A 21,291-nucleotide genomic window follows, 5' to 3' on the forward strand; every position below is an offset into this window, starting at 1 on the left:
AAATGAATATATTTTTAACACCATGATATCTATGAATAGAACAGAAAATTAGTAAGAATTTCTAATTTTAGACTAACTTTATTTCATAAAAAGTACAGAGAGCCTTTCTTTAGGTATTTTCTTCTTGTTACCCATTCCACCTCTGAAACCCTCACTGCCCAGCCTTCAGTTCCCTTTACATGACTTTATTTCTCACACTTCAGTTATAAACAAAGCTATCTTTTCTAAGATATTCTCCTCTTGCTCCATTTCTTTTTTTCCATTAAAACCTGCCCTGTAGGATTCTTTCTTTTCCCAACTGTTTTTGTTTGTTCATTTTAATTTGTTGTTGTTGTTGTTGTGTGCCATGGGGTAGATTCCAACCCACAGCAACCCTACAGGTCAGAGTAGAGCTGCTCCATAGGGTTTCCTAGGCTATAATTTTCACAGTGGTACCACAGTTAAGCACTCACCTGCTAACCAATAATAAGTCAGTGGTTCGAACCTACCAGAAGCTCCATAGGAGAAACATGTGGCAGTCTGCTTCTGTAAAGATTTACAGGCTTAGAAACCCTATGGGACAGTTCTACTCTGTCTTATAGGGTTGCTATGAGTCGGAATTGACTTGATGGCAATGGGAATGTTTAAGGGAACAGACTGCCAGGTCTTTTCTCCAGCAGGGCTGCTGGGTGGGCTTGAACCGATGACCTTTTGGTTAGCAGCTGAGTGCTTAACCATTATACCACCAGTATTTCTTTTGTTTTAATTAGACACTTAAAAAAAATATCAATACGGAATTTTTTTTCTTCTCCTTGCAGGCCAACTGACATCTCTGTAGCACCTATGTATCTTGTACTTCCTCTTTAGTATAGGGTTAATAGATCAGAATAAACAGCTGTCTTCATTAACATTTTTTTCTGCATTCCTTCCATAGGAGACACAGAAATAAATTATGCTGTTATCCTGCCATTACCATTAGGCCAGTTAGTCATTCCTGACTGCTTGATGAGTATAATCTTTCCGTAAAGAGAGATACACGCACAGTCTCTTACACAATGGTGTGGGTAAGACTATGCTATCATCTTAAAACAGGTCCTTCATTTCAAATCACCATTTGAAATCATGGAAAAGTACACTGAATTCTCATTTGTCTAATCAACGTAACCAGAAAACCCCAACTAAAATAAAAAAAAAATCAAACTCTTTTATAAAACTGATAGGAGCCCTGGTGGCACAGTCGTTAAAGTGCTTGGCTGCTAACCAAAAGGTCTGTGGTTCGAACCCACCAGGTGCAGGAGAAGGATGTGGCAGTCTGCTTCCTTAAAGATTTACACCCTTGGAAACCGAATGGGGCAGAGTTTTACTCTGTCCTATAGGGCCGCTATGAGTCGGAATCAATTCGACAGCAGCGGGTATAAAACTGATATAAGCACTAAATTTGCAGATTATGTCACTTACTTAATCTCCACAAATTCAACTCGAGCTCCTACCCTGTACTACATATGAAAACTCATAATCAGAGGGTTCAAGCACAGGAAAGATCTGGGAGCATCTCGAACTTCCACGAGATCTGCCATGCCGGCCAGCTGGACCCACCTCAGGTGGAAGAAGCAGAATTGAGAGGCTCGAAGAATTCCAGGTTTGTTATAATGAAAACTTGGCAAATTACAGGTATCTTAGAATAAGAAAAATGTGCTCTGTAAACTCACCATTTTCTATGCTGTTTGTAAGAAAAATCTATACTTTTAATTTTCCTTTCTATGAGTATTGTTTATTTTAATAAAGTTCTTTTGGTAAAAAAAATTTCATAATGATGACCTAGGGTAACACAAAATCCTGAAGCAACAGTTACATAATCAGAAATTCAGTTATGTTCAGTATTGCTTTACTGTTATTTATACAGTGTTGTAATTGTTAGGTGCCACCAAGTTAATTCTGACTCATAGCGACCCCATATGTCAGAGCAGAACTGCCCCATAGGGTTTTCTAGGCTGTAATCTTTACGGGAGGAGATCACCAGGTCTTTCTCCTGCAGAGCTGCAGGGTTCTAACTGCCAACCTTTCAGTTAGCAGCCAAGTGCTTAACTGTCTTTTAAAAATCCATGTAGGCTCTGGTTCTGGGACAAGATGTCACAGACTCACTTCTCCTTGTGCCTCCCGTATAAATATAACTAAATAACCTGGAATAATTCAACGGGCAATCATAAAAAGACAATAAAGTTGGAAGGAAGGAGATGGACTGGCTAGGGACCTCAGCACTTGAAGAATGACATTTGCTAAGTTCCAGGGTTTTTGCTTTATTTCCCAGGTATCCCAGGCTAGGCATGGCAGGGGTCTGCATCCGTAAACCACCAACAGGTAAACAAGAACAGAAAACGAAAAAAGAAAGCCTAGTCTCTCTAGCCAAAGGCTTAAGAAGAGAAACACTGTTGCAACTTCGCAGACAGGCCCATATCCACTAGCAGCAGCAGGGCTAATTTGCCATGGCAGTGGCAACAGCAAAACCTGGATAGGCTGACCCATCCTTGTCTCACATCAGGTGGCAGCAGGCACACCTCTCTGCCTACCTGGTGGCACCAGGATGGCTGATGTCTCCTGGCCTTCTACCCGGCAGCAGAGAAACAACCAAAACCAGTGGCTCCTGGCCTTCTACCCAACAGCAGAAGACAATCCTGGCCAGGCATCTCATGGGCCTTCTCCCAACGGTAGAAGGTGAACCAGGCCTGGGGTCTCCTGTCCTCCATTAAGGCTGGAGAAGGAAGAGGAGCATAGGAGGGGAATATAATTCATTCTGGGAACAATAAAGTAACTCTCCTCCCCACCCCCCACTCTTATTACACCACATAACAATTTTAACGGCCTTTTTTTTTTTAATATATATATATCTTTATATCTTTAGTGAAAATATATACAACAAAACATATACCACTTTAACGGTTTCTACATGTATAATTCAGTGACATTGGTTACATTCTTCAAGTTGTGCTGCCTTTCTCGACAACTTTTTCAAACTATGTCACCATTATTAACACAAACTCACTGCCCCCTAAGCTTCTCATCTATCATTTTGAGTTGCTACTGTCAATTTGATCATATCGATAATTCTTTAAAAGGGTATAATGCTTAATGCTTTCTTTTCTAATTAGGCTAAACTATTATTCCATTCAAAGATGAATTCAGGGGATAGTTTTAGTTAAAGGTTTAAATATTTCCTCAAGGTAATCGTTTCCAGGAGTCATCCAGCCTCGATGGTTCCTGAAAGTCTGGATTCCATGAGAATTTGAATTTTTAACAGCTCTTTTCTAACAGCAAAGAGAGAACCAGGAATATAGAGTATGAAAAGAAAATGTCAGTGCATGGAACTTACTGCAGACAATGGTTTTATTTCATTTTATAAAGAATAAGGCCATTTAAATAACTTTATATATGATAACTTCAGACCAGAAAACCAAACCCGTTGCCATCGAGTCAATTTCAACTCATAGCGACCCAACAGGACAGAGGAGAACTACCCCACAGGGTTTCCAAGGAATGGATGATGGATTCGAACTGCCAACCTTCTGGCTGGCAGCCAAACACTTAATCACTGGTGCCACCAGGGCTCCGATAACTTCATGGATGGATCTTAAATGTTATTTTTTGGATTTTTAAAAAATTATGGAAAATTTGAAACATAGAAAAAAGAAAAGACAACAGTTATAATGAACGTCCTCATCCTTTTTAGCAATTATCAACTCACGGCTCACCCACTTCTCCAGCCCATTCTCCATTATTTTGAGACAAATCCTAGATAACTTATCATTTCATCCATAAATATTTTATAACATATGCCTAAAAGACAAGAACTATTTTAAAAAAACAAAATCACAGTATCATTAATACACTTAAGAATTTTTAACAATCTTTAATGCCATGAAGTATAAAGTCAAATATTCAAGTTTCCCAGGTAGTATCATAAATAATTTTTTATTCTATTTTTTTCTATATGAATCCAAATTGGGTCCAAGTCTTGAGATTGCTTGATCTGTCCAAATTTTATTTGTAATGGCAATAATTCAATGTTTTTAAAATTAAACTTAGAAGTTTTAATAATTTAAATAATCTAAATCTAATAGAAAAGGAGTGAAAACCAGATAAAGTCACTCTAGCAGGACAATGTTGATATATGTGTTACAAATATATGGGTACACAGGCAAACTAAGTACATTTAGAAAAAAGGGATATGGGGGTCATGTCATTTTTGCCTTTTTCCAAAACACTTCCTTCTTTACTTATAGTTTTAACTATTCATAATGAATCAAAGTGTTAAAACTAACCATCATAATGGTTTTAACAACATTTTTATCAAGGAAGTGGACCAACCCATGCTAACAAAATCCTTCTGTGATCTCTCAGTTGCTTGTGTTAACATTTTCACCGTTTTACTCTGGCCTAATGGTTTCTCCTTCATGTAAAATTAACTTGGAATCACAGGATTTCAGGGTTGGAAGGGATCATGTGACTTCCTCATCTCAGATAGTAGGCAGGCTTGGATATTACTACAATTTTGACGTCTCTAGTGAGAAGGTAAGCATGAGGAATCAATGTGCTGACAGTTACAGACGATGTTCTAATTTGTTAGCAGACACTACTGTGTAAGTATGATCAGTGAAAGTTTTATTAGTACAACAAGAAATAACTCTGAATTTGATCCTTTAATAAAGGTAAGTTAATGTTTCCTCTGAGTACTGAAAAGACCTTGTTACATAAGTAAGAAGCAGTACATTTAGTTCGAGGTTTGAAATAATAAAGGTTAGAAGCTTATCACCTGCGGAAGCATGCAGAAATCAACAGGGCAAATGTTAGTTTCTTTACTCAGATAACATTATAACAGAGTTATAGATGTGTATACTATCAATAAGCAAAATATGCACTATGAATATCCGATGGTACTCTGCTGTCAGACATTGTAAACCCCAGTTAGAAATTATTAGGTCTTTTGAAATTTGTATATTATATCCAAATAGTTTAGGTTTTAAAAAAAGATTATCTATTGGCTCCTTCCACAGCTGCTGGTAGATTCTAGACAGCACTTCACTGTAGAGTAAATTCATCTGTCAAAAGCGAAAACTTGTTATGGAAATTCGGGAGTCCCAGTGCCTACCATAAACATGATGTTTTACATTAAACCTAGGACTTAGAATGCCCAGTAAACAATTAAAAATACTAAATATTTGATATGTGCAGGGACTGTATTAGGTACATTAGCAAGCTGCAGAATAAAATTTCAGAATGATACCAAATTAAACCATTAATACATTTTGTTTAAAGCAAGTACTTAAAGACAGTAATATAGAGATGGGAATTTTTTAGATTTAACTTTTTCTTTGAAACTCAGTGTCTTGTAACAATTCTATAGAACTAATTTGTTCCAAGCTCTGCGAGATACAAAAACTCTTTATGGGCTTTACAAAATTAGAATGTTGACAACAGTCCAACTTCTAATCCTATTTATCTTGTTTATATTGACTTCACTCGTTTTTCCTCCTGGATTCCCTAATGTACTAATTGCTCTTTATCCTGCATAAACCAAAAAAACCCAGCGCTGTCGAGTCGATTCCGACTCACAGTGACCCTATAGGACAGAGTAGAACTGCCCCATAGAGTTTCCAAGGAGCGCCTGTCGGATTCGAACTGCCGACCCCTTGGTTAGAAGCCGTAGCACTCAACCACTACACCACCAGGATTTCCAGCATGCATTCCTAACTTTTTTCTCTAATTTGCCAAAATAAAAAATTCAAGCTCTTGGTTCTTTTAAAACAAGGTGGAAGCCGGTAACATAGTAAATAAAATCCACTAGATTCAGGTAAGGCAATTATATAGTTGACTTGCTTAGTTGTTATATAAAAGTACAGGTGGAAATCTCTGTTAATATATAGAACAGGCAGAATACCACATTCTAATAGATTTAGCTATGTTACCTAGCTCACAAGGGAGAAACCGTGTTCATGTCAACAATACCTATTCATATTTTGACAGTGACAGAAATTCCACTAATGCATTTATCAGCTCTGTTGTGTGCCGTCGAGTCGATTCCAACTCATAGAGACTCTATATGACAGAGTAAACTGCCCCCTAGGGTTTCCCAGGCTATAATCATTACAGGAGTAGATCTCCAGCTCTTTCCTCCAGCAGAGCCACTGGTGGGCCCGAACCACAGACCTTCTGGTTAGCAGCTGAGTGCTTAACCACTGTGCCACCAGAGTCCTTGTATCAGTACTACCAGTTTACAGTATATTCAGTAACATGAACAATATGTGGCAATTAGAACTTTTTGATCTCAGTCTTCTGTTTTTTATTACTAGCAAGCCTCTTTCTCTCTGTCACACACACATATTTAAAACTTATGTAGAGAATTTCTTGCAGAAGTAAGACTCACCCTAAAAAATAATGTTCCTGTTTAACTTCAAAATTTATCAATAATACTATTAATAGTATTATGGCTATTAAAATGATAGTAGTACTTTAGTGTCCCACACTCAACGCTACTTCACTTCATGTGTTTTCAGCCTGGAGTGCCCTATTATATTTAAACTTCAATTGAATCATCAGTATACCTCCTCCGTCAACTTCCTCTTATTAATTCTCAAGCACTCCTTCACTTTGTCAATGATAATTAGAACCTTAATCTGGTGTTTTTTTTTTTTTAGCCAATCTGGGATCACTAGCATATTTCATAAGCTTAGTCTACTCAATCACCCAATCATTATATAAAATGTTAAAAACAACTTTAATATGAGCCCAAGAGACAGAAAGGGCCACATAAACCAGAGATTCCATCAGCCTGAGACCAGAAGAACTAGATGGTGCCTGGCTACCACCAATGACTGCCCTGACAGGGAACACAAAAGACAGTCCCTGAGGGAACAGGAGAAAAGTGGGGTGAACTCAGATTCTAGTAAAAAGACCAGACTTAATGGTCTGACTGAGACTGGAGGGATCCCAGAAGACATGCCCCCCCGCCCCGACTCTCTGTTAGCCCTAAACTGAAACCATTTCTGAAGCCAAGTCTTTGGACAAAGATTAGACTGGGCTATTAAGACATAAAATGATACTTGTAAAAAGTGGGCTTCTTAGCTCAAGTAGATACATAAGACTAAATAGGCAGCTCTGGTCCAGAGGTGAGATGAGAAGGCAGAGGGGGACAGGAGCTAGTTGAACAGACATGGAAATACAGAGTGGAAAGAAGTATGCTGTCATATTACAGGGAGAGCAACTAGAGTCACATAACAATGTGTGTATATATTTTTGTATGAGAAGCTAACTTTAACTGTAAACTTTCACTTAAAGCACAATTAAAAAAAAAACTCTATTGAACCATTTAATAAAATGTTAAAAACAAACTCTATTCAATCATTAAATAAAATGTTAAAAACAAACCCTACTAACCATGACAACTTTTTGAAAGGAACTTATAAACTTGTATTCATATTTACTGTAGTGATATAAATTTGAAGTAAAACTTTTAACAAGATGAGAATGAGTGATCGATTTTTAGGGTTAAAAAAAGATAAACATTTAACATGTAATACAAAACGGAATAAATTAAGGAGGCTGAAATACAGACCTTAGAATAATAAAAAAGAAATACTGAAGTAGTTGGTTACTTTGGACAAATCCAACATCTCTCTTAATGATCTAGAAGGGTTCATAACCAACAGACCTGAATACAAAACTTGAACCAAAAAATTTCTGAAGAGGAAGGAAAGTGGTGACAGCTGAGAAGGAGGGGAGCTGGAGCTCTACTGGAGCAGACGGAGGCCAAGGAAAGAGCCATGTGTTTAGGGAGATAACTACGCATCCTTTCAAACCCTCATCGGGTCAAGAGATGTAAGATACTAGCTTCTGTTTTTGGTGGACGGAAAAAAAGGTGGGGAACGCATTCTCAAGCAATGAGTACCTTTGTCAGGGCATACGGTATAATAACGCTGTTTAGCGTTCACCTTATTTGAAGAAAAATTAAAGTGTTCCTGGAAACCAAGTTCTTAGGGTTTATCTGCTGTAGAATCTTTTTTAATTAAAAAAAAAAAAACCTAGAGTTGTATTGGATATTGACAGAATAACTAAGAAACTATTTAGAACATTTTGTAAGAATAAAGACTAAGAAAAAGAATACACCTCATCTATCCACACAACAGCGCAGTCTTGAAAGTGATGTGGCAGAAGTATACTTAGATAGAAATATGAATGTTTATTGGTATAATGATATACTGTTATGTAAAAAAGTAGCTCATAACCCTAATTATGCTCTTTAAGAATACTTTAAAAAACAGGCATAGGAAAAAAGTTTGGGAAGTTCTATAGCAAAATACTTACAGTATAGAAGATAACTTCTATTTTCCTCTACTCATCTGTATTTTCTAGTTTTTCGTAAAAAGCATGTATTTCTTGTAAAGTTGTTTAAAATTATTTAAGAAGATCCATCTTGAGTTGGGGACTTCCCATTGTTTTGTGGGGAAGAGGAGAAAGGGTTAAGGGAATGAAGGAGGCCTTGGTTTCCTGATTTACTCATTTAACAACAAGTCTTTTTGGGAACTCCCAATGTGAGAACAAACAAGGAACCAAATTTTCAACATTTTGAAACAGGGAATTCACAATTTCGAAGTGACATATACTCATGACTTTTTACTAAATGAAATACTGTGCAGATTAAAATGTCAGCAAGATGCCTGAAAGAACAGTGCCTGATATGACATTATTAACATATGTCTATTCTATAGAAAATACAATAGTATTAGTTTGGGGCATATTTTAGAAAGAATAAAACAGTTACATCATAAAATTTCAAACTAAGGATTATGAACTAGCTTTTAAACAAAACACTATATGTACTTGAGTTCTCATTATTATTAGTACTCAAAAATATACAGCTTTAATAATTAGCAGAAAAATGGACTCTGCAGTTACAATTATATATATTACATCATGTAGCTATGCTTTTGTGGGGGGAACACATTCAATACATAGCTAAAAGATTAAACATTTATGTAGGGCAGTAAGACAGAGTTTGATCTTACCTGAGGTAACTCAAGGTATTTTCTAATTATAAAGTCTATTTGTAGTACTAGGAATGAGAAATAATATTATAAATTCTACCTTACTGAGATTGAGGGCACTCAATATGTGCTTCCTCAATATTTCTCCATTCTACTTTAAAATTTCTCTGTACACTAAATCACCTTCATCCATTAATCTTACTTTTTCAGATTAGCCACCTCTCCCAACAATATCAACAATGGCCATTTAACTGCCTATCCTACTCTCTTCTCATTTCATATCTAGTAGTCATTCAAACCACTCAAATGACTTCTTACTTCAGGTCACTAGCTACGAACTCCTAATCCCCAAATCCAGTAGGATTCTTCTCAGGTCATATCCTTCCACAACCTGTATGAAGTATCTCCTAATAAGGCTCTTGGTGTGTGTGGCACTGTCTTCTTTAAGAGTTGCTTTCCAACCCACCTCTGCTGGCTCATCTTCCTTCTCTCACCTCTTAACATAGAGCCCGTGCTGGGCCACTTCTCTTCTCTACACTTCTTTTTCTTTATCTGATGCACTCCTTGTTTTCAGCTCTCTCTCCCAAGCTGCTAATGCCCTCAATAAATCTCTCCCAAGCTGCTTTTCTTCTTTTCCACTGAGGTTGTCCTAGTTCCAGACCTCATTATAAGTCCAAGTTCTCATTCCCAATCTCTTTTTTTTAAGTCACTCTACAAACTACTCATGGAATAATCTTTTAAGGGCTCTGATATTATCAGTCTCTTTTATTCACATACCTTAAATGGCTCCCCAGTAAGTACTGTTCAAAGTTCAAACCTCTCTGTATATGATGGAAGGGCCTTTAAGCAAAACCACAGTACTTGCTATACTATCCCTAAGTATCCTACACTTGGTTCACAATGTCTGAACTATTGGTTATCTCTCACCATCACCTGTTGAAAAGCTACCCAGCATGCAAGACTTGGCTCAAATTCTATCTCAATTTACCCCATCTCTCTAGCAATCTCTTCTTGCTCTGTGTGCAGAGAGTGCTTAACGCCTTGCTTTTGAAGGACATGGACATTTCCTAATTCCATCCATTGAACGTGATTAGCTGTAAGGCTCTTACTTGCTTGTTCTCCATAGTACCTCGAATACGGCAGGCAGTGCTGAACCCAGATTATTTACTTGGAATTAAAGATTACTTGCCCAGAATTTGGGCTGAAGTTTACCTTTGCTTTATTTCTGAAGAAAAGATCTGGGAAACGAATCAGCTAAATAAACAAAGTTGCATGGATGTGTGTGTGTGGAGGGGCGCTGAACAAATAACTGACACTATTTCAAAGGATTTTCATTAGCAAATCTACTCCTAGGTAGAAGGTAGTTGATTCTCTTAACTCAGAAGAATTAGAAACATAGGTTCACACAAAAACTTGTACGTGACCGTTTATAGCTGCATTATTTGTAATAGCTAAAAAAGTTGAAACACTGCAAATGTCCATTTAATGCTAAATGGATACACAAAAGTAGTATATTGATACAATGGAGTATTATTCAGCCAGAAAATAGGAATGAAGCACTATGACATGGATAAACCTTGAAATATCATGCAACATGGAGAAGCCAGACAAAAGGTCACGAATTGTATGATTCCATTTACAGGAGACACCCAGAATAGGCAAACCCATACAGACAGAAAATAAATTAGTGGTTGCCAGGGGGAGATGGGACGAGGGAATGGGGAGAGGCTGCTAACAAGTATGGTTTTCTTTTTGGGGTGATGGAAATGTTCTGGAATTAGAATGTGATGATTGCCCAACATTGTGAATATACTAAAAACCACTGAATCGTACAATTTAAAATGGTGACTTTTATGTTAATTTTATCTCAATTAAAAAAAAGAAAAAGATAATTATGAACTTGGTCCCCCAAATAACTCTATTTGAACTTGTGGTATAAGTGAAAAGAGCTCTGACCCTTGAATCGGCAAATCAAGGTTTAAGTCAATTCTGCCACTTACAGCTGTGTGATCTTTAGGATACTACTTAACTTTTCTAAGCTAATAAGCCTCATCTATAAAAAGAGAACAATAATGTCTCACAAAGTTGCTGTGAGAATCACAAAATAATGTGAAATCATTACGTAAACTCTAAAGCCCTTTACAAATGAAAAGCTTTATTATTTTGTGAACTTAAAATGAACTCTAAAAATTCTGTTACATTGAATAGTACATAATTGCATCTTCTTCTTACTGTTTTGTTATCTAGCCAGCCTTTATGGTTGATATGAATGGCATCTTGGACTTATACAGCACTTATTTTTTTATCCTATAGGCACTAATAGTACAGTATTTTACACTTATTTAAGTCTAATCTTCACAATGACAGGCAGCATGGCATGGCAGCTATGAACACTAGTGTAGAACTGAGTTTAAGTCCAGGCTCTGCCCCTTGACTTTGGGCAAATACCTAACCTCCCTGAACATCAGTGTTCTCCCCTGGAAAGTGTGTGTTGGTGGTGGGGGCGGGGGGGAATACATACACATAACAGGAGTTATGAAGATTCCTTGAGGTATTCATTTTATGAAGCACATATTGCAATATCTGGTACCTAAGAAGCACTCAATGATCAGCAATTACTATTATCATCCATTCTGTGGAGTAACAAATTTAAATGACTGATCTAAATTTACAAGGTAAATCTGAAGAAGCACTCAATGATCAGCAATTACTATTATCATCCATTCTGTGGAGTAACAAATTTAAATGACTGATCTAAATTTACAAGGTAAATCTGAAGCATGATAAGGAATAAAGAATAGGTATGTTATACACTAGGTTAGGTAATAAGAATAGGGCATGATTTAATGCCCTTTACTGTTCATATTTAATATAGAAATTCAGTGATAGGGTAGAAAGTTGTTAATGTCAAAACTAAACCTCTCCAAGTGCAGCTGACTATATCATTTTAAGAAAGGAAACACAATTATATATATATATGATCATATATATGTTTGTGTATGTATCTATATATACATATATAAGTGTGTGTGATGGTTAGTGTTATATGTCAACCTGGCTAGGCCATAATTCTCAGTATTATGTAGTCATCCTCCATTTTGCCATCTGAGGTATAGGGAGTTTTCTTAGGGATGTGGCCTGCATCATATATACACATACATACATACATACATATATATATATATATGTTCTGACAAAGCTCTCTCTTGATCCAGCACCCAACTTGTCATCGTCTGACCTCCAGTTCTTGGGACATGAGCCAACAGGCTGCAGCCTGACCTGCAGATCTTGGGATTCACCAGCTCCTGCAGCCCTGTGAGCCAGCAGCCCACCGTATGATCTGCCAATTTTGGATTCATCAGTCCCTGCAACCAGGTGAGTCAAGAGGAGCCTCCAGCCTGACACCTGACCCACGGTTTTGGGACTTGCCAGCCTCCACAACTGTGTGAGCCATTTCCTCGAAATAAAATCTCTCCATATAGATTTACATACACCTGCTTCACTGGTTTTGTTCCTCTAGAGAAACCAGCCTAAAACATTTGGTACCGAGAGTGGGGTGCTGCTCTAACAAATACTTACAATGTAGAAGTGGTTTTAGAATTGGGTAATAGATGGAGTCTGAAAATGTTTTAAGGTGCTTTTTTTTTTTTTTTAATAGTGAAAGCCTGGAGCCCTGGTGCTGAAGTGGTTAAGAGCTCACGCTTCTAACAAAAAGGTCATCAATTCAAATCCCCCAGCCGCTCCTTGGAAACCCTATGGGGCAGTTCTACTCTGTCCTATAGGGTCGCTATGAGTTGGAATTGACTCAATGGCACATGACAACAACAACAAACAATAGTGAAAGCCTAGGCTGCCTTGAAAAGACTATTGGTAGAATTCTGGATGTCAAAGGCAATTCTGGTGAGGGCTCAGAAGGAAGTGAAAGAACCAAAGAGAAAGTCTCTATCATGTTAGAGAATACATACGGTACCAGCAACAAAAAGTTGCTAGAAATGTGAATGTTAAATGTGCTGTGATCGGACAATGGAGGGAGGGCAATGCTTTTTATGCAGTGGCAAAGAATTTGTTTGAATTATGTTCACATGTTTGGTGAAGGTAGAACTTGTAAATGATGAACTTGGATACACAGCTGAGGTAATTTCTAAGTAAGATCTTTAAGAGCCACATGGTTTCTCCTTGCTGTTTATAGAAAAATGTGAGAGAAAAGAGATGGACTTAAAAGTGAACTGCGCAAAATGAAAACTGAACTTAAAGATTTGGAAAATTCTGTTGTACAAACTAAGGACACATGTCCTAGAATGTTCACCAAGGATGTGACTACACAATCTTTTGTTAAAGAAATTTAGCCTGTGAATAATGGCCGTAACCAACTACCACAGCAGAAAACCCATCAGCTCAGGCTGAAGGAGACAGACAAAGAAGGAAAGGCAAGAACACTGTCTGCCTCTAGAAATTCCACAGGCAGGAAATAGGCCAAAGGAGCTATTATCTGTTGTCCTTCAAGAAAAGGACCATTCCTGGGCAGTTCAGAGATCAGCAGAACTGTTAGAAGGAGCACAGGAAGCAGAACCTTCTCAGTTTCAAAGGGTGGGGGCCACGGTCTTCTGAATCTCAAAGGGTGAGGTCACAGCCTCCCAGGTTTCAAAGATTTGGATCTTTGCCAACTTGCTTCCAGAGTACGAGGCTGCCATTAAGGTGTGCCAGGGGGATGGGGCCGCTGCCCAAAACTGAAAGGACAGGGCTTCCATGCCCAATGGGCAGAAGAATAGGGCCTGCTGGAGGGGGGAAAGGGGCAAGGGGCCAGTGGAGTGAGGGTTGTCATTCAGATGGACTAGAAGAATAAAAAAAATAGGGCTGCCTAAAGTTAAGGGAGCAGAGCAGTACTGCCATCCGAGAGGGCCTGGGAGGCGGAGCGGAAGCCCAGGGCTGAAGGACCTCCACTGGGAATTCAGAGAGCGTGGCCAATACCCAGAGTCTGGAGGGCAGAGCCATTGCTGAGATGGTCTCAGAGAAGACAGGATTATTTTCAAGCTTGAGAAATAATGTAAAGTACTCCGCTGGGTTTTGGACTTGCTTGATGCCTGTTATCCCTTCTTCGCCCCCAATTTCTCCCATTTGTAAAGGAAATGTCTACCTGTGCCTGTTTTACCGTAGTGTTTTAGAAGTAGGTAACCTGTATTCTAGATTTTACATGTTCTTAGGTGAAGAGGAATTCTGCCCCAAGATATATAAATTTAAAGTCTCATCCTTATTGATTTAGATGATTCAGAAGGTGAGACTTTGGACTTTGAGTTGATTTAAGACTTTTGGGATGATGCGATGGGGTGAATGTGTTTTACACGGAGGACATGGCTTTTGGGGGGCCGGAGGGTAGAATGTGACAAATTGAACTGTGTCCCCAAAAATACGTGCTGTAAATCCTAACCTCTATGCCTGTGGTTATAATCCCATTTGGGAATGGATTGTCTTAGTTATATTAATGAGACAGGATTAGTGTAGAGCTTTTCTTGAGTCTATCTCTTTTGAGACATAAAAGAGATTAAAACTAGGAAGCCAGAAAGTAGAGATGCGAGAAGAGAGATGCCAAGCCCCAGGAAGATTACCCAGGAGTAGAAGCTCAGGAGAAACAAGGACCTTCCTCCAGAGCCGACAAAGGCAGAAAGCCTTCCCCTACAGCCTGCACCCCGAATTCGGACTTTCAGCCTCCTAAACTGTGAGAAAATAAATTTTTGTTTGTTTAACCCACCCATTAACGGTATCTCTGTTATAGCAGCATTAGATAACTAAGACAACATGCATGTAGATATATGCATCTACATATACAGTCATAGGTCGCTTAACGGCCACAGTATGTTCTGTGAAATAAGACGTTACGTGATTTGGATATTGTACAAACACCACATTATATACTTAGCAAAGCTATATGGGATACCTAAATTGATACTTCTCATCTGCCTCTTGCTGCTGCTATCACTAGCATTGTTTTGCTACGTTTAGGGGGCCATGATGCACTTCACGATAAAATTTTCAAATGAAAATTAAACAGGGAGATAAAGCTACAATACTCAAGGGATGTGTGATATACAAGTCATGCTGCCTCTGAGTTGAAGCATACACTGTTATACAGTAAACTTTTTATTTTTAAGTAGGGAAAGTTCACATTAAAGTAACAAAAGAAGGTATAGTACAGTACATACATAAGCCAGTAACATAGGCCTTTATTATGACTATCAAGACATATGTGTTTAGGTTATACATGTACAGTACCATTACACACCTGGCAGCACAATCATTCTGAATACAAGAGACACGAGATATACAAGTTGCTTGTGGGAAGCTGTTGCATTCGCTATGTCCAGTTACATCTGCTAAACCCTGTTCTTCGATCAGGATTTCTGAACTCTAGTAAAACCTTACGGAATCACGGACATCTACTCGGTTTGACAATGCCTGAATGGATGTTATGCAGAACATGACTATATATAAAAACCAAACTAAATTCATTGCTGTCAAGTCAATTCCAACTCATAGCTACTCTATAGTGACTCCACAGGACAGAGTAGAACTGTCCCACAGGGTTTCCAAGGCTGTAATCTACGGAAGTAGATAACCACATCTTTCTCCCACAGAGCCGCTGGTGGGTTTGAACTGCCAACCTTTCAGTTAGCAGCCAAGCACTTAACCACTGTGCCACTAAGGCTCTTTATATATATATATATACTTCCTGATAAAGGAAAGCAAAGATATCAATCTATTGCCAATTAAAAAATTGTTTTCATTTGCATCTCATACTTCTGTAAATGAGGTAACAGACCTGACCCAAATTGGGAAAAAATTCAGGTCCCTACTGATAGGATCATTGACTTTAGATAAGCGTGTTAAAAAAAGGTTTACTTTCTCCCTTCCCTTTAAAACAAACACGGATGCTCAGCATTAAGCTAGAAACCGGGAACAATTTAACTGTAAGATATGGTCCTTATATTCGAAATGCTTATATCATTAAACCTGTTGGCATCAAGTTGATTTTGACTCATAGTGACCCTACAGGACAAAGAAGAACTCCCCCATAGGGTTTCCAAGGAGCACCTGATGGATTTGAACTGCCAACCTTATGATTAGCAGCCGTAGCTCTTAACCACTGCACCACCAGGACTCCCTTATATCATTAGTAAAGATAAAACAATGAATGGATACAGATGCTATACAGATTTCATTCATTGGCTTGCTAAATTAAAAGTCACCTGGGTTTGTGGCATAACAGTAAAAATTGAAATAGTCAGGAAAACCTTCATAGAGGAAGTAAATTTACACAGGGTTTTGAAGGAAAGGTAAAATCTGAGCAGTCAGAGAGAAGGGAGGAAGACTTCTTTTTGGGTGAAAGAAATTACAGTACCAAACTCAAACCTGAATGAGTCTGGTGTGCTCAAGAGACAGACTGACTTCAAAAGAGCAGGAAGTATGGGCCAAAGAACAGAGGAAATGAAGCTGGATAAGTAGTGTAGGGACAGATAAGAAAGGGCGTTGAAAATGAGTCAGAAGAGGTTAGATTTAACGTGGTGGAAAACAGGGAACCACTGAAGCTTTCTGAAAAGGGGAGTGACACGCTGGAAGCAGCATTTAAAGAAGATTAATCAGGATGAGTTGGTAAGAAGAGAGAGATGGAAATGAAAGAAGGCAATTGTGGTAACCCAGGAATAAGAAGCTGAGGGTCCGACTAGGATAGGTGCAGGGGAGTCCTTGGGTGATGCAAATGGTTAAAGCATAAGGCTGCTAACTAAAAGGTTGGAGGTTTGAACCCACCTAGAGGGGCCCTGAAAGAAACACCTGGTGATCTACTTCCAAAAAAATTAGCCATTGGAAACCATTTGGAGCACAGTTCTACTCTGACACACATGGGGTCACCATAAGTCGAAACTGCCTCTACAGCAGCTGGTTTAGTTTTTGTTTTTAAGGTAGGTGCCCAGAAATGTAGTGTATTTTAGTGGCAATTTGATTGGCTTCAAGACTGTAAAGTTAGGGAGTATCAGAAACAAGGAATAGACACAAAATTAATTCGGGGCCTGGGTACTAGGTAAAGGGGCTGTAAACAGGTTAAGACCTGGAAATTTCAAATACTAGACATACATTCACAAATGCTAAATGTTTTTTAAGTACCTTGTAAGTAGTTTCATTATTTTGTTTAGTTTATTTACCGTAGGTGCCCCCAAACTTCACATCTGCATTGCTAACATAGCCCCATGAAAATATATTTACATAATAATTAATTTTAATGTTTTTGAATATGTGGGGTAATTTAACTGCTCCATATGAACCTCCGGAGGCTCAGACACTAAAAAAAAAAAAAACAACTTCTTTATACTCAAATGTATATATTCTTTGCTGGTTACACACACACAAATTTTAGCTGATCTAAAATTTTGAGACATACTCCTAATTTTATCTGACAGTGGCCCACTCAGAAGAAAACAAAGTCATCCTATTGAGAGAAATGAATTAAGAAATCAGTACTTTGCATTGTTGCTTTGCTGAGCTGTGCAGTTAAATCAGAAAGAAATTCTCTGGAGTGAAAAACAAAAAGAAAAATGTTACTAAAGCTAAATATATCAGATTATCTAATCATTCTGGACAATAATTATTTAAAAACACAGTCACGTATTCTCTCCTTCTTCCCCTGGAATGGATACGATAAAAGGTAGTGAGAGAAGGGGCATAAAGAACATTGACAGATTGCATTTATGTGTTCCCATCGTATTTTCTCAATACTTCTATTATTATAACACTAATTCTATTATGTATACATGACTGCATGTATTGTTTTATATCTCTTCCCACATTTTCAGATAGAACTGGAATGAGAGCTGAAATGTCCCAAAATAACAAAAATCACCGTAACTACTATCGCTCACTGAGCCATTCCTTTACAACGTGCAGCCAAACTTGTGCTTTTCACACATTATCTCATTTAATCATCATGGCAATCCTTTGGGGTAGGTACTGTGATTATGCCCATGTTAGAGATGAAGCAACTGAGGCTTAGTGGTGGTTAAGGGATTTGTGCAAGGTCACATAGCCAGCAAGTAGCAGACATGTTCATCCAACATGCTGGTGGTTAATCATTACATTATGCTGCCAGCCTCAAACATGTGACCAAAACCCACAAGAGATACAAAGAACCTGGACATGTGTAAAGAGTTAAGGAGGGGCAGTTTCAACTGTGTACACATGACACAAGTGCAGAGCTTCTCTGACTCACTTCTAACCTTTCCTAGTGCTGAACACACTGTACTTCATTCCTGAAGGAGGCTTCCTGAAGTGCTATGAACTGGGAGTTAAACTGACCTTTCTTTTAGTAAAAAAGAAAGGTCAGTTTAATATTACATTACTATTTCATGGTATTGACAGGCACTCAATATCTTCTTTTTTGGTTGCATTAAAAAAAAAAAAAATGCTACCACTTAGATCAGCCAGGCTAACTTGGCTGGTTGCTGGCATCAAATGGGTGCTCATACTTTAGAAAGTAGTTTTTCAGTCGAATACACATGTTGACCTGAGTAACCTGTATTAATTTCTACCAATGACCCTGATATAGAAGCAAACCTTTTAAAGACACTTCTCTATACATAAAATGCATTATAATAAGACAGTTCCAAAAATAACCCTTCAGTGTAATTCCCTCCTTATGCATTTGGGCAGAGATGTCATATTTCCTCCACAAAGCTTCCTTTAAGGTTGCAATAGTAAGACTCTCCACGTCAAGCTGAACCAGAACAATCCAGAACTACACACTCCTTCACAAGAAATGATTATTTTTATTAGTGTTTTATATAAATTGTCTAAATGTGATGGTACATATTTACATTTTATCTCTGCAATATTTTAACCAGCAAACAGAGCAGCTGTACCTTAAAGATCTGTCTCCCCTCCTCCCTTTTTTTCCTGCTAACATGTGGCCTCCATAAAGAGGTCAGTGTGATCTTTGCAGACGACAAGATAAGGAATATAAACACGGTAAATTAAATAGAGACTAAGCACATGTCAAGTAATTCAGAACTTTAAAACCTGTCGTCTGTGTATAAAAGCAGCAAGCAGCTAGCACTGCTTAAATAAACATGTACAAGTTAATAGGATGCAGTTTGTAACTTCCACTTTTCCCTTCAACTGGTGGTGTTTTGGCAAGCAGCCACATAATCTGCAATAATCTGTCACTATTGTGAGCACCACCCACTTCCTCTGCCCCACTCCCATCCAGGCAACAACTGGGATATGTCTGGACTGCTAATATAACATTCAGACAATCACAAAAGACCTCTCTAGGAAAGATCCAATTTACATAATTTGTACTTTGGAATCTGAACATTCACAAACGTTAAGGAAAAAAGCACACGAGCACTTGACTACTAGCCCAAAGGTTAGTGGTTCCAACCTAACCAGAGGAACCTCGGAAAACAGTCCTGGTGATCTGCTTCCCAAAGGCCACAGCCTTGAAAACCATATGGAGCAGTTCTACTTTGCACACATGGGGTTGCCATGAGTTGAAACTGACTTGACTGCAACTAACAACAACAATAACAACAACAACATATGATATCACATTTCACAGAGTATTGAAAATTTTAATTTCCTTTTTCATACAGCAGAAAGAATAGACCCCCTCCCCAAATCAGTAATATCTACTGCAACACTTCCTGAATAAAAACACATCTTATGCACAATTATAAGACTTTAATTTACACACCTAACATGTAAAATATTAAGAGTTTAGAAGTCAGGGTCACAAGTTGGCTTAAACATTTCATTTAAACCTCATTCCAAGAGGCTAGTGAAGTTGGCAAAGAAACTATTAAGGTAGCTTTCCTGGTTTATAAGATATTTTGCATGAACATTTTAACATATAAACCAACCCAGTGCCGTCCAGTCAATTCAGACTCATAGCGACCCTATAAACTAGGAGATGTCAAAAAAATTATCTGTTTTCCTACTTCATCTAATTTTATTTTATGGACAACAGTGGTCCCATAAATTATTAACTCATGGCTAAAGTATTTTGTTTTCATATTTTATTAAGAAATTAACTTTATATACTAAAACAAAAACCAAAAATTATAAATCAAAGTAAATGTGATCGAATCCCTGACTTTGCTGTCTCTAAACATGGTACTGCATTTAAGAAATTGCTCTGCTTTCTATCCTATTTTCCCTGAGTGTAAAGGAAGAAAAATGTGGTTTTATTATTTTTTCAAATATCTAAACTGATGAGTGTGCCATTTTGAGGAGCTTAATTTTGAAATATTATTTTAAAGTAGTATCATGGGTTAGCATAAACTGCAGTTATTTAATAGAAAAGACCTTCAGTATATTTAAAATTTTTGTTTAAAAAGATTTTTCTGACAAGATTTCTATATTTTATTTGCTTATCCAGGGAAAAGGAAAGATAATAAAAAAACAGCTTTTGAAAAAAAATTTCCACAAACCTTCATTTGTAGAGTATCAAACTACAAATGAAAACATAGAGCACACGAATCAGGTGACTTTTGAGGTTCACTACTCTCAGCTGAACTTTGGGCAAAGGCAACATATACAGGCCCTATATATTTCTGTGACATTCAGCGAAGAGTTTAAATTACTGCTCTTTATCAGCAATGCTTAGACACAAGCCATATTTTTAATAAAACAATTAATGTAAAGCAAAGCACCAGTTAACCTTACTCACAGTAGATCTTCCCAAACGCATGTCCTATATTTCCAATCCAACATACTGAAGACATTAAAATTTCTCCATTTAGCTACAGCAATCAATGAGATTTCTCCAAAGGTGGCCTCCTTTACAAAACTGCCTCTTATTCACTTAGGAAAGATAGAAGTGAACTCAACTTAAATTGTAAGAACAACACCGTGCTATCAGCACCTTCATCCAGAGAAAGGAAGTTATTACAGACGCTTAGTTTTTTAAGTAAGGCTTAAAGAGAGTACTTCCTGGTCAGACAGTTAACATCAAAAGCATTTTATAAAGGTTTACATTTAGACATTTGGGGAAGAACTTTGTAAACTTTTTTTCCTTAATTTTCTCCCCAGTCCCTACAAAAAAGGAAAACTTACTTAAGATAAATAAATCTTATGTAAAAATCTACCAAATTCTATCAATGCTCATAGTTACGGTACCATGCAAATATCTGCACTGGTTATTATTGATAATAATTATTAGCTTAAGTTTTAATTATTTTACATTTATGCACTCCCCCACCCCACCCCCACCTGTACACTAGAGTGACGCTTCATA

General features: G+C 37.7%; 1 protein-coding gene across 5 annotated transcripts in view; it reads right to left on the reverse strand.

Annotated features, from left to right (window-relative positions):
* The window catches only part of TAOK3 (TAO kinase 3), a 178,686-nt gene that overhangs the window by 147,891 nt on the left and 9,504 nt on the right, over positions 1–21,291 (reverse strand). The window contains exon 1 of one of the 5 annotated variants that reach the window (XM_049865547.1): positions 20,725–21,273. The exons of the other annotated variants lie outside the window; for them this stretch is intronic. The gene's annotated coding sequence lies outside the window, so the exon portion shown is untranslated. Of the gene's footprint in view, positions 1–20,724; positions 21,274–21,291 lie in introns of those variants that run through there. 5 annotated transcript variants of the gene reach the window in all.

This window comes from Elephas maximus, chromosome 22, assembly GCF_024166365.1.
Source record: "Elephas maximus indicus isolate mEleMax1 chromosome 22, mEleMax1 primary haplotype, whole genome shotgun sequence".
NCBI classification, from domain to species: Eukaryota; Metazoa; Chordata; class Mammalia; order Proboscidea; family Elephantidae; genus Elephas; species Elephas maximus.